This window comes from Chenopodium album, chromosome 4 (genome assembly GCF_948465745.1).
Source record: "Chenopodium album chromosome 4, dcCheAlbu1.1, whole genome shotgun sequence".
NCBI lineage: Eukaryota > Viridiplantae > Streptophyta > Magnoliopsida > Caryophyllales > Amaranthaceae > Chenopodium > Chenopodium album.
In genome coordinates this window covers 42,629,188-42,643,615 of record NC_137837.1, presented here as the reverse complement: position 1 = coordinate 42,643,615, position 14,428 = coordinate 42,629,188, and positions in this window count along the sequence as shown.

The window sequence follows — 14,428 nt, the reverse complement described above, 5'->3', positions numbered from 1 at the left end:
ATCTCCATCATTAATCAATGAGGATTTCTCACTCTCTCGATTTCCTCTTTATTGATTTGTTTAATTTCATGTTTGTTTGGTTTGATTTTGATGTTTGATTCTTGATTAGTGTAATTGTTTTTGATATTTTATTGAGTCTTGATATCCTTAGTTGTTTGTTGAAAGATGATGACTTAGTTGTTTGGCTAGGAATAGGGTGAAACTTTTATGATTTATTGATTGTGATTAATTTTGGAATTGTGTTGATTGATTGTTGTGATTAAAGTAATTAATGAAGGTTTGTGTTTTGGGGTTTTTCGTGTCCCTCGGGAGAGTTACAGCTCAAGACTTGATTCACAAGGTCCCCTATGCCTGCAAAACAAACGGACCGCCGGATGGTCGGTGGTCCGCCTCCGAAGATTAAGTTAGTAAAGTGTTCGGAATAAAACGTGCTAAAATTAAGTTATTTGCTCGGATTCCAAGCTCAAGTGATGTCTGTATCTTGAGAACGACAGCTCAGTAATAATTGCAATAATTAAATTAACGTGTCCCCATAAATAAGGGGAATGTCCCTATTTATAGGGTCATTGGGAAGTGTGCCCTCCATAGGTTTTGATGACCTAGGGATTAAGGCACGCCATTTTGCGGCGCCCTCAAAGTTTGGGCCTTGAAGGCCGCCTTTTGAGAAGGGATATCTGAGTGACACGTGTCACACATCTAGAAAGGCCATTTGGGCGCCTCCTAGGGCGACACGTGTTGCTATCTCATTAGTCCACTGGGGGTTATTAAATACCCCAAATCAAGAGCTATATCTGCTTGACACGTATCACCATCTGGAAGGTCCGAGTTGGCACCCCTTCTAGTGACACATGTTAAACTCTGATTGGGCCACTTGGCAGGGTATAAAATACCCAAAACATTTGCCCCTCACAGGGGTCTTGTGCTTGGCACATGACGCCTGTGACAGGTGTCAGGCTATGAATGGCCTAAAAGTTACTTTTTACTGTTCACTTAGTTCTAGGTTTTACCCTGAACATTTTACCCCCTCTATAAATAGAGGGGTTGACCTCCCTTGCATTTACATTTGCGTGAATCTTTGGGAGAATCTTTGAATTTGACTTGCAAAGACTTTGACTGCTTCAGCATACGACAGTTGGCCCTCTTAGTTCGCCTGCTCAACCAGACGACCTAGACCGACGACTCTTGTTACCTTCTTCTAAGGTAACCGCCTGCTCCCTTCTTTACTTATTTCTTTGCATTTTTTCTTTATAAAAAATGGTTTTCCAAACGCACCCGGCACGACCTATATTAGTGATCAGTTAGTCACCGAGGACAGCTGAATCTAGAACTAGGAGTGTCTAATGCTTGTTCGAGAACTTTCCTGTAAGTACATCTCCAAATTCGATAGTGTCTGTGCCCCTGCAGGACACGATGGCCAGAACAAAGCAGACGACAAGGAGATATAGGACAGATGGTTCTTGATATCATTAGGACAATGAGACTATTTTTTTTACGGCTCCATTACGGCGCCTGTCTCGGAAATAAGTAGGGAACCCCCTAGCACCGTCAGCACCCCCATGACTCATTCTTGGAGGAGTGTGACGAAGAGTATGAGAACCTCAAGCCGAGTGGATCGGTGCCGGATGATGAGCAGGGGAGGACAGTGCTGGTTCTAGCCAGGGGGCCCCCAGCTCTGAAGAGAGCTCTAATGATGACTCTGCATCTTCATCTTCCAACTGCGTCCCCCTTGACTCAAAGGAGGAGCAGTCAAACCTTCAAGCGGCCAGAGAGTCCCTCTCCGTTAAGAAGGGAGAGGGCTGGGAGGAGCCGTCTGCTTCTAGGCGGCATGAACATGCGTCTTATTATATGCACGTCCCAGAAGGCAGGTGAAAGATCATGAAAGATGATCTTCCCAAATTTCTTTCTACCCATGTCATGGGACATGGGTTTCTTCTGTCCGTGCCGGATGCTATAGACACGGTCACCTAGTCTGAGACGGCCTGTTTTGGTGACCAGTGCTTTGGCTGCTACGAAGCAGCCATCCAGGTAGGACTTCGCTTGCCTCTCCATCCGACTGTGCAGAAGATTTTGGACGGATACCAGCTGGGTATATGTCAACTAGCCCCCAATTCTTGGGTCAAAATTTTGGGCTACGTTGCCGCCTGTGAGATGCTGGAGTTGGAGCCCTGCTTCGAGGCGTTTTCTCACATGCATTACTTGAGCAGGACTCCCAATCCAAGCGGGATCGGCTGGTTTACTCTGACCAGCCACACCCGTTATATGATGACGTTGGGGAAAGAGGACAAATGGAAGGACTGGAGAACTAAATTTTACATAGTCTCTTCCCCAGACCTCCAAAGAAACAAGAGGTACAACCGCTGGACCTAGTATCCGCTCCTCTTGGCTGGGAAGAAAGCCCTTCCGCCTGTTCCCAGGCGGACACAGAAGGAGATTTTTAATCGGGGCCTTTTGTAATGTGGCCGTCCGAATGAACAACGAGACGGGGGTCAAGGAATTCACCCCCCAAAGCTATATTCCCATATTCGAGTGGCTCTCGGACGGGACGTACTTGGCCGCCTGTGGCCTTAGTACTGAGATGCCGAGAGGTAGCTGGCTGCATGAATTTATTAGCTTTGCTACCCATTTTGTTTCTTATTTATTTCATTGCTAACTCTTTTTGTTGTTTTTTTGCAGACAAACCAATGGCCAAGCTTCCCTCTCACAAGAAGCTAACTATCTCTACCGCTTTCTACCGCTCGAACCTCAAGCAAGCGGATGAATAGCCGCCAGGCGGCACTCCTAAGGTAACGAACTGTTTAGCTCTTACAAAATTTCTTCAATGAAATACTTAGTATATTTTGTCTCAAAGACTCATACTATGTGCTGGCGGTAGCTCGTACTTGGCGTTGGCCGTTTGCATATTGTGCAGGCGATACTCCAACGTCGCTATTAAAAATTTTTGTACTCCGCTAGCACATAGTGCATGCAGCATCCTTCATTGTTATGAGCATGGTCTTTCTGTACTTTGTGCAGCCAGTGCTAAAAATAAAGAAAAGAAAATAAAGAAAAGTATGAAATGAAGGCAAAATTTCATTAACAAGTAAAAAAACTTTACAAAATTTCAGAAGTAATACTTCTTCAAGTTATCTACATTCTAGAATCTGGGCAGCCTCCTTTCGTCTTGTGTCTCCAGGCGGTAGGTGCCGCCTCTTAATTCTTTATAGATTCGGTAGGGGCCTTCCCAATTTGGGGTTAACTTTCCTTGTTCATTCGCCCTACCGACTGCCTCCATTTTCTATAACACAAAGTCCCCAACTTTTAAACGATGCTTGTGTACTCTTTTGTTGTACGCTCGAGTCATTCTCAGATGGTAGATCTCATGGCGCAAGGCAGCATTGCCCCTACGCTCTGGGAGTGAATCCAATGCCAAGCGCATAGCCTCCCAGTTCGCCTCTTCATCATATAGCATTATCCGAAGAGTCGGCTCACAGTGTTCAATAGGCAAGACAACTTCTGCCCCGTACACCATGAGGAATGGGTTCTCTCTAGTCGCCCCTTTTTTTATAGTTCTAATGGCCCACAAGACGTGTGGTAATTCATCCGCCCATAGGCCGCAAGATCTCTCAATTTTCTTTTTAATGCCATCTGAAATTAATTTGTTGAAGGCTTCGACTTGGCCATTTTCTTGGAGCCGGTCGACTGATGAAAAATAATTGGAGATCCTCTGATCTCCTAACCAAGTCTTCAAGTGAGGAGTCTCAAACTGAGGACCATTGTCAAAAACCATAGACATAGGCACCCCGAAACAAGTGATGATATTCTTCCAGATGATGGAAACCATGTCGTTTGTATTGATGTTTTTGACCGCCTCTGCCTCTACCCATTTGGTAAAGTAATCCACATCCACTAAGATGTAGCGGCTGCCGCCTAGAGCAGTCGTATATGGACCCAGAATGTCCATGCCCCATTTAGCAAACGACACATGACTGTGGATGGCCGTTAGGTCAGTGGCCGGACGATGGATCAGCTTGCCAAACTTTTGACACTTGTCACATTTTTTAACCATCTCCATAGCATCCGACTCTAGGGTCGACCAGAAGTAATGCCGCCTGGCCTTGACAGCTAAGGATCTGCCGCCTACAAAAGAGGTGCAATATCCGGCATGCAATTCTTTGAGGATTTCTTGCCCCTTTTCTGGGGTCACACACTTCAAAAGAGGCTTCATGAAACTTGCTTTGAAGAGCTCTCCTTGCCTTATCTCAAATTTTGCAGCCCGTTTTTTCAGCACAGCCGCCTCCTGAGGTGAATCTGGGAGGGTGTCGTCTGTTGGGTATGCCCGGATGTTATCCATCCAGGTGGAGCTTTGGTCAAGTACTCCAATGGGGTATTCATCAGATATACTTCTCTTTTCCAAGACTTCTCATAATACTGACCGCGGCGTTTCACAGGAGGCGGATGAGACCAGTTTGGACAGAGCATCCGCCTGATTATTATTTTATCTAGGCACTTGGCTTAACTTGAAGTCTTCAAGTGTCCCAGCATCAGCCTTGATCGCCTGTGATTATTTGATCATAACCGGATGGGTGGCTTCATAGACACCATTGTATTGGCTTATGACCAATTGAGAGTCAGAGAAGGCGTCAATTCTTGTTGCCCCTTCCGCCTGTAAGGAGGGTGTTCCCATCGTAAGGGGTACTCTCCTTAAATGCCCTTGGCCACTAAAAAGCCTAGAACTTTACACTTCTTAGGGTGTAGTAGGATTTGAATTCCTGACTGTTTGGGGGACCTTGAATTATAATTGATTCTATCATCACGCTTTTTTGTAAGAAACAAGTAGGAATCGCCAATGAGTTTTAGGAAAAAATCATAAACCTTGTTCATGCCTTTCTTCCATGTGGAGTTCATGGAATAATTAGCACAAATCATAAGTTTACCCATGCCCAAATTGGTCTATAAACCAGAACTGAGTTCGGGAGCAAGGGTACTAAGATAACGTTCCTTTTAGAGGGGAATCGTCATCCTAGCCCTAGTACAGCCTCTACTAGCTCTTCCTTTTTTAAAATTTCATCACCAAACAATATATGCAACGCGATTCCTAAAACTATGTTAGTTGATTATATTTACAAACATTAATTCACGTAGGAATTACATCGTAATGTCGTTATTCTTATTTAATAATAGTCGTGAAAGAACAATAAATCAACAAGATTTGCCTTGGCTTAAGTGATCAACCAACAATTATTTAATTCAATTCTAATATTTATTTAACGCAAGATACTGTGTGGAATTAATTAATTATTTTAAAGGTGATCAAACAACACTAATTAATTAATTATAGTCCTTTTAAACAAGAAAATAAAGGTGATTTAACTAAGTGCTCTGGAATTTACCACTTCTCTTTGTTAGATCTCCGTTTAGAACACTTATGGACTCCTTCTTTTTGGGGAACCTCCACCGTAGTAACAAAGTATCGAAAGGGTGAGTGTTTAGGACAAGAGGGCTAGGTTGCACAAGTTCACAAGTTATTTCGCCAGAGTTTTAGGTTAATTTTCTGTCTATTGAAGCCTCGATTTAAGCTCGTATTTATAGGGAATGATTAGGTTTAGGGATTCGAGAATTTTGCCGCGGCAGGTGTCGCGCGCAACAGAGAGAGTTGTGCGCGGAAACCCAGCGCAAGTTATAGAGTTGCGCTGCTATGTGCAGTGCAACTACATGTCTTGCGCGCGGCTTTATGGTAAGATTCGATTTTATATTTTCCGAATAATTCTGAATCTTCCGCAACTCAACTCTGAAAGTTGCGCTGGGTGTCACGCGCAACTGAATTAGTTGCGCGCGGCAGCCCAGCGCGACTTTGTGAGATGCGCTCGGCTTTTTCTACGGCAGCACTAAGTTTTAACCTAGGCGCTCCTAAATCCGTGATTATTAGGGTTTAAGCACGGGCTTAAGCCTAATTGTGATCGGGTTTAGTTAATTGGTCCTTTGTTTTGGCTTTGTCTTCAATTTAGGCTAGTCTTTTGTTGTTATGTGGCTTAACCAGTTATCCATAAGCATTCTTCACTTCAATCCCTTCACTTCAATCCAACACGAAGATGGTTTTATTTATCGTCATTGCACTTCCTGTCAGGACAAGAGGCCAAAAGTAGATGTCTACAGTTAGCCCCGACTTAGATCGAGTCTAGAATAGACGATGATCAAAGTAGTCAAGGAAATAAATCCGAGACTCGTTCTGCGAAGTTCTCTAAGGATAGAGAATCTTTCAGTAATGTTTAAAGATGTCGAAACAATCCTTGGTTCGCTAAGTGTTTGAAACAAGTGGCTATTAAGGCTAGAAAAAGTTCTTCCTAGTCTTAACGCGCTAAAGAATCTAGATTGATCCTTTGCAATTGTAGAACACTCTTACAAGTAAAAGTATTATGGGTGATGTTAGGTCATGAGAAGAGATCGGTTTTAAAAGGATAAAAGGGGAGGATTTCCTCTCAATCGTGTCATTGTTGGTCTAAAGTCCCTCGATATGTCATTGAAACTTTAGCCTCACTTTAACAAAGTAAAAGATGAAAAAAGGGGTTTTCGGTATTTGAGCCGAAATGGCCGGTACTCGAGCCGGGTCCGGTATTCGAGCCGGAAGTCCACAAGATAGAAATACATGTCTCAGGACTAGAGGCATATATCCAAATTCTGTGAGAGGGAAGAAAGTCAGCAACTCTCTCATTAGTTTTGTCCACAAGATGAGTACACATGTCTCAGAACTGGGGGCACGTGACTACATAGGCGCGACATCGTCTCGTCGCTTCTTTATACAGGGGGTGGATTCGACACCCTAACTGTCCGGTAAGTTAGTAAGCGCACTAACTACCGTACATTCAAGAAGTGCCTGTTCTAGAAGGTTCAGAACGCCTGTCGACTCGTTGAGCTAACGCCTACAATAATCATCTACCTTAAAGTCCCGAGAGGTAGATCTCGCAAAGCTTGGGCTGAGTGAAATTTTACGCAACACCTACGCCGTACAATTTTACGTCGTACGATACGCCATTTGCATTTTTACGCTGCATGAAAATGCCTTCCTTTTAGCTTCGGACGTGAAAAAAGAAGAAAACTCGGACATTTGTAACGTCAATATAGTAAAATGACAAACCTGTCTATGGGTGCTTTTACGTAAAGCACCACTATGGAACGTTTTAAGGCACTATTACAAAAAACGTTCAAAACGTATGCTTGGGGAAGGCACAAAGCACTGTGTGCATGCAATATGATGCAAAAAACTAACAAAAAAAGAAAATAAACTACAATATGCAAAGCAATTAAAAAGATTTTGATAATTTGCGCGCCATTACGTCTAATAACGAGCAAAAACCGTTCAAAAGATGATCAAACGGATCAAAATCAAAATCCTGGTCATTTAGTGACTAGTATCCGCGCGCAACTCAGAAGGTCGCGCTGGCCAGGCGCGCGCATCTCTCTAAGTTGCGATGGTATGTCATGCGCAACATTTTAAGTTGCGCACAACATTTATGTCAGTAAAGTGAAAAATCGCAGACGCGATTTTCACTTCACTCTTTTCTCCTTCCTTCGCCATTTTTGCCTCTTTCTCTCTCTAGAAAGCTCGGTTTTTTGCGAGTTTTGAAGCTAAAGGAAGCTAATTTCATCCTCAATTCATATTTTCCATAATCCAATGTAAGTTTTTTACTAAAATTTTCTCTTTTTTGGTTGAATTTGAGCGAGTTTTGAAGCTAAAGGAAGCTAATTTCATCCTCAATTCATATTTTCCATAATCCAATGTAAGTTTTTTGCTAAAATTTTCTCTTTTTTGGTTGAATTTGAGCGATTTTTGAATCGTTAAATCCCAAATTTTGAAATCGTTAAATCCCAAATTTTGAATTTTGGGGTTTTTGATTCGGCTTATTTTTCTTAAAATTGTTTGCTTCATGTTGTTATGCTGTGTTAAAGGAGTGTTTTGCAACAAATTTCATGAAAAATGGTTAAGTATTGAACCTTGTATGAGCATTTCTTTGTTCAAGTTCGTTCTTTGCAATTCTGCTCGAATTTGGCTTGATTTTCTGTTATTTTGTTTGCCCATTTTGGTTATACTTGTTAATTATCCAGCAATTTTAGTATTGGAACTAGCTTTGCTTCCATAATTAACATTTTGAAAATTTTGAATCCGAAATTTTTTTTCGCGAAGTGTATACTTAGCCTATTTTCGCCATATTCGAACTCCAAAATTGTTTGGTAGACGATAATTATGTTTATATCACTATTATTCGTCTAGAATTAGTTGATTCTTTGAGATTTTAGAATATAATTCCTTGAATGCTTAGTTGAAGCTGGTATAGGATGGCTTTTGTGGGTGTTAAAAGCCCCCATTTACTGAGTTTAACTGCAGGCATCGTAGCCCCCAAGTACAGGTGGCATTCGATTTCCGTGTTTTGCCCTATTGGTAGCCGTTATGCTGCCGAAATGGGTCTAGAATACGTATATTAGTTTAGTTTAGGAAATAAAATAAACTAATTAAAGAAATTTTATCTGTTATAGCATGGACTCGCCTCCGTTTGTCGATGCCGAGGAGGTTCTCGTTGGTCCGGACGAGGCGGTTCGCCCTCAGAAGAGGGTGACCCGTCCTCGAGAGGAGGTTCGAGAGCGACGCGTCGCGGCCGATTGACGTCGCCAGGAGGAGGTGATTTTGGAGGCTCCTCCCAAGTGGGACCCTAGGGTCCTTAAGTGGGACCCAGATCACCAAGTTTTGATCAAAGGGTGGCGCGGCATCGTGAGTTTTCCGCGCTTTTGTTTCTTTCTCTTTTCTTTTGTTTCTTCTCCTTTTTTAACCATAACCGTTTTTTTTTTATTCTTTTATTTAGAGTGAGCCTGGCATGCGTTTGTACAACTCTGGTGACCTGCGAGCCCGTTTTGAGAGTTTGCCCGAGGTGACAAAGGAGATTGTAGCTCTTTCTAGGATTGACTCCTAGCTGGCAGCTCTTCGGGATTTATCGAGCCAGTCTGCATCGTTAGCTTTCCTCCGTGGATTGCTGGAGTTTTGGTGGGATTCCACCAACACTTTCCACTTTCCATGGGGAGAGATGACGGTTACCCCTTCGATTTCTTTATGATTACGGGTTTTCCTTTCGCAGGCGGGCCTGTGGTTATAGAACTCGTTAAGGGGTCAGACGAGAGATTGCGCGACCTTGTGGGGGACCGTCTTGCGTCGGCCCTTCACGTGTACGAGCAATCTTGTCCGTACTCGGTTCTTGCCGACGAGTTGTCGGCTGACGAGCTTGACCGACTGTGTATACCTAAGCAGCTGGCTTGGATATACATTGCCCACGTTCTTTCCGTCACCATCTTGAGTGATCGAGGAGAGCGTTTCGCCATTGGGTTACTTATTTGCCTCAGCGATTTGGGGCAAGTAGGTGACCTGAGTTGGGCATAGGTGTCGTATGCCCGTATGCTTACGGCTTTGGGCAAGGTGACCCGGGTCATGGATTCCACGGCAGCTACTGAGGTGCCTCAGATCTCGCTTACATGGCATGGTCGTATCTTTGAGGTACGTGTTTTAAGCTTTTTTTTTGTTATTACTTTCGTTTTTTCCTTTAGGCTTATCTTTTCTCGATTTCAGGCTTGGGGATACTCGTACCTTCCTTTCTTAGCCCCCAGGTTGCTTGGGGCTACTCGTTTTCCTATCGACCATCGATTGGTCGAGATTAAGAGGAGACGAGCTACTTCTGCCGCAACTTTCGCTAGAGGATTCTTTCGGCGACTCGTGCGTCGGTGAGTATTCCAACTACATGTTCTCTTTTCGGTTTTTGATTTTATTCATTTTCTAACAATTTTTCATGTGGTTGTGTTTTATAGATCGATCTCCGTCCTTGGAGTTTGATTGTCGGAGTCCCTGAGGCTATCCGGTCTGGCATGGTTCGTTGCCGTTTCTAGGCCCTCTATACGGGACTCTCGGTGTTCGAGAAGACCGACGCTTGGTTTTTAGGCGAGCGTGTTCTCTGGCAGCTTTCGTCCGAGGAGCCTTTGGTTCCTTGGTTATCCAGCGGAGCAGCTGGTGCTGCCGAATGCTTCTTATCTGGCTTTTATAGCATCCAGGCTGACTCCTTTTCCGGCCTTTGTTCCGGTTAGTACTCTTAACTCCTTTTTTTTCGTGTTTCTATTTATTTTTCGGAATTTTGACCCTTTTATCGTTTTTTGTCACAAGTATTTTTAGCGGGTCAAGTTAGGTGGTTGGGTACCTCCTACAGCGGAGATCACATATATCGATGTTGTCGGATCGGTAATTTGGGAGACCCTTCCAGCGGCCGAGGATGACGAGGGGATACTGTTCGTACCTGAGACGGTTGAGTCGGTATGTCTTTATGTATATGTACTTAAATATTTCTATTTATTGTTTTGTTTCATATACAATTGTTTACTAATTGTCCTTGTATTCTTGGAACAGGTTCAGCGGGAGACCGTGAACGACATGGTAAGGACTTTACGTGCTTTTCGAGCTGCTTATCGAAGAGCCCTCGTGACTTTTTTATGTCGTGATCATCGGATGGTCGCGGTAAGTTTTATTATATATTATTTTTTTTCTTTGCAATAAAGTTATTACATTTTATGTATTAATCTTCGTTTTGGATTTTGCAGGATGTGCAGCAACCGTCTAGTAGTCGTCGAGCACCCTGATTCCTTTTGTACACATTTATTATATTTTTTTTAGGAAACTTGTGTATATATATTGTATATATGACACACACACACACACACACACACACACACAGATATATATATATATATATATATATATATATATATATATATATATATATATATATATATATATATATATATATATATATATATATATATATATGTCATTATTATTATTATTATTATTTTTTGTTTCCATGTGTACATTAATGCGAAAAATTTTCGAGGGAGGGAAAGGGTTCCCGACTTAGCCTCCTCGAAAAAAAATAAACAAACTCAAAAAACCAAAAAGAAGGCGCAAAGAAGGAAAAAGAAAAAAAAATAAAAAAAAGAAGTAGGAAAATAAAGAAAAGAAAAAGAAAAAGAAAGTAGGAAAAGAATGAGGAAAAAAATAAAAAGAAAATAAAAAGAAAATAAGAAAGTAGGCAAGAAAAGGGACACAAAGTGTTAGAAGGCAAGCGTATGATTCGTCTTAAAATCTCGTGAAGTTTCCGTCATTATATGAGCAAAAATACGGAAATTAACCCAACTTACATGCCGCATCAGGGGAGTCACGCGCAACTGCGTGAGTTGCGCGCGGCTGTCGCGAGCATGTAATTCTTTTGTGCGCGGGTGTCACGCGCAACTTTGGAGTTGCGCGTGCCACCTGGCAGTGAACTTTCCTTGAAGCTGAATTTGCCGAAAATTTGCCCCTCTTGGGTCTATTTAAACGTGGTTTTGTGTAGGCTTTTGATCATCTCGCATTCATTCGCTTAACAACATAAGAAATTAAAAAGAATTAATCTCTCTAAATTCTTATTATCTCTCTCTTTTTCTTTTTTTTTTGAACAATGGTGAATGGTGAAGACCTTTGAACAACGTTTGAAGCAATGGGTCACATCCCTTTCAACCGAGGACAAGCTAGCTTTCAAAAATTACCACTTGGACCCTCTATTGAATTATATGCAATTAGTGGTTAACTTTGATTTTCTTCATGCCGCAGTCAACCATTGGGACTCTAACCACCATCTTTTCTTGTTTAGAGGGGACGAAATTGTCCCCCTTCCTTGTGAGTTCAAGGCCTTGCTAGGTTTCCCTACAAGCACTCTCCCTGTGACTTATTCGCCTACCTTGTCGGATCCCAAACCTATATTCCAAAGATTTTTTGGTTTGTCCGACAATGATATGACCTTCATGGGAACTGAAGCAGGCGTGAACTTAATTCAATTTATTGAACACTTCGTCGCCCCTCGTGACAGCATGACTAAACAATGCTTTAAAATTCGTGCTTTATGTTATTGTCTTGTTGTTAATTGTTTACTTAGGACAGACAAAGAATACGGAGAGTATTTAATGGTGTCCATAGTTGAACAAATAGAGGGATGTCATTCACCCGCTCCTTTGGTTTTGGCGGAAACCGTTATGTGCTTGAATTGCCTTAGAGGAGATCCTAACGAAAACGGTTTCACGGGAAGTCCACTCCTATTACACCTACGTTTTTTTTCGGCGTTTATCAGCCAAGTCAAGAAAATGCGCTAGCATGACCAGCGCAATCTTCTTCGTTACGTGCGAAGGGTGCGCGCAACTGGTTTAGTTGCGCGTGCCACCTGTTTGTGTATGATGAGTGTCATTTATGGCACTCATTTAGTTCTCTTTAGGATGAATTTCATTCTTTTCTATAGCTCTTTTACTTAGCTTTTCCTTTATTTTACTCTTTATTTCTTTTAGTTTGCATTTTCTTAGTTGGATTTCTTTCTTTATGTATTTCTTTGTTTATTTTGTTATTTTCTCTTTTATTTGCTTGTTTTCCTTCATTTTTCAGGTTAAGGTCGTTATACAAGTTTCCTGAGGCGTCTCCCCAAGTTTGGCATTGATTAGGATGCCTAGTGGTCTCCATTTGAAGCTCGAGCATGGAGAAGTGCAAGATCCTAAAGACCTTGAGATGTGCATTCAAGCCGTGGGGGCATGATTTCTAGTCTTTAACCCGCAAACATGGAGTTTAGTAACTACAAGGTTCCGTGTTTATCAAGAGCATTACGTGGAACGCACGAGGTGCATAGGAATGATATGGAAGATGGCTGCCCTGATCCCAGGCGCGCGTGGCTTGGTGGCGCGGGCGCGCCTCTATCAGGAGTGGGCGCGCTTCTATCGGGCGTGGGCGCTCCTTTTCAGGTCCCTGTTCCCTACCTATAATTGTGCGGCCGCTCTCTCTCTTGTAGTTGGCCGCGCCTGTTCGGGTTTATTTGGGGACGATCTAACTAATTTCTCTTAGTTAGTTTTACTATATATAGATTTTCTTTCTATTTTTAAGGAAAGTTCAAATTTTCAGAAATTAGAATAGAATTAGGTTAGACTTTTAGAGAGAGAAACTCTAGTTTGTAGAGAGAGAAGTTCTTGATTGAAGATTGAAGAATGATGATTCTAAGTGTTTTACTCCATTGAATTGAAGCAAGTTTGTAAGGATTTCTTTACTTTAATGCAATATTTTTTTTTATCTCAATTTCTTTGTTAATTGTTCAAGATTGATTGATTTTTGAATTGGTATATTTTTTATTAACATGATGATGATGAATTTGTTGCTTAGTTTAGTTTTGATAATGATTTCTATGATTAGTGCGTAGTTATCTTTATAGGGAAATTGTGAAGCATAAATGAGTACTTGATTTGTGCTAATTGGGGGAAATTGATGGAGTTGATGTTGTGATAGGTTGATTGATTAAGGGCATGTGTGTGTTCAATTTAGGACTGATCAACCTAAGTTTCTCATACTAGATTGCATTGTAGGTTCACATTGATACGAAAAATTGATTTGTGACTTGCATTTGTCGATTGATTAGGTTTGCAAGTTTCCTAGCTAGAGTCTCTCGTAATTGGCGCTAGTTTGACCTCTAGGGATTAGCCTACCATATTCTCTTGATTGCTTAATCGATTTTCCCTCGCAACACTTTACTTAGTCATCTCCAATCCCAATTAGTTGAATTAATTACTAGTTTATTTGGATCCATACTCTAGTACTTGATAAGTTTGATTTTCGTTTCGATTGTTTGATTGATAGAATAGACACACCTCACTTCATTTGCTTCGAAATAGCTTAGCTTTGACTTTAGCATTCACCTCCCATTCCTAGTGGTTCGACCCTCGACTTACTCTATGCTTTGTGTAGGGGTGTGTTGAGAGATTATAAATTTTGTTTTGACCAAGGGTAGATTAGTTTTCAACGACCTAGTCTTTTCTTCGGGTCAAAAATGGCGCCGTTACCGAGGAATGGCGTAGATGATTGCTATTGTTGTTAAGTCTATTTCACCTTATTTGCAAAAATACAAAAAGATTTTCTTCTTTAGGCTACATTTCTAGCCGTGCTACTAATAATTTTTTTTGAGATTGTGTGTGCAAGTGAACATGGGAGAAGCTCAAAGGGTTACATTGAAGGAGTTGGGAACTTCGGATGCATACAAGTATGAGAGCGAAATTGCTCCATTATTAATCCCGGATAGTGACTTCGAAATCAAGCCGGCAATGATAACTTTGATTGAAAGGAGGCAATATAGTGGAGGAGTTAATGAGAGCCCCCTAAATCATCTTAAGGAATTCGAAAAAGATTGCAACACTATTATGGTGAGTGGGGTTGCACAAGAGTTTATAAGGCTCAAATTATTTCCTTTTTCCCTCATAGGGCAAGCCTTGGAATGGTTGGACAAGGAGGTCAAGTGTAATTCTTTAAGAACATGGGACGATTTTACCAAAGGATTCTTATACCGTTTCTACCCTCAAAAGAAAACTGCGG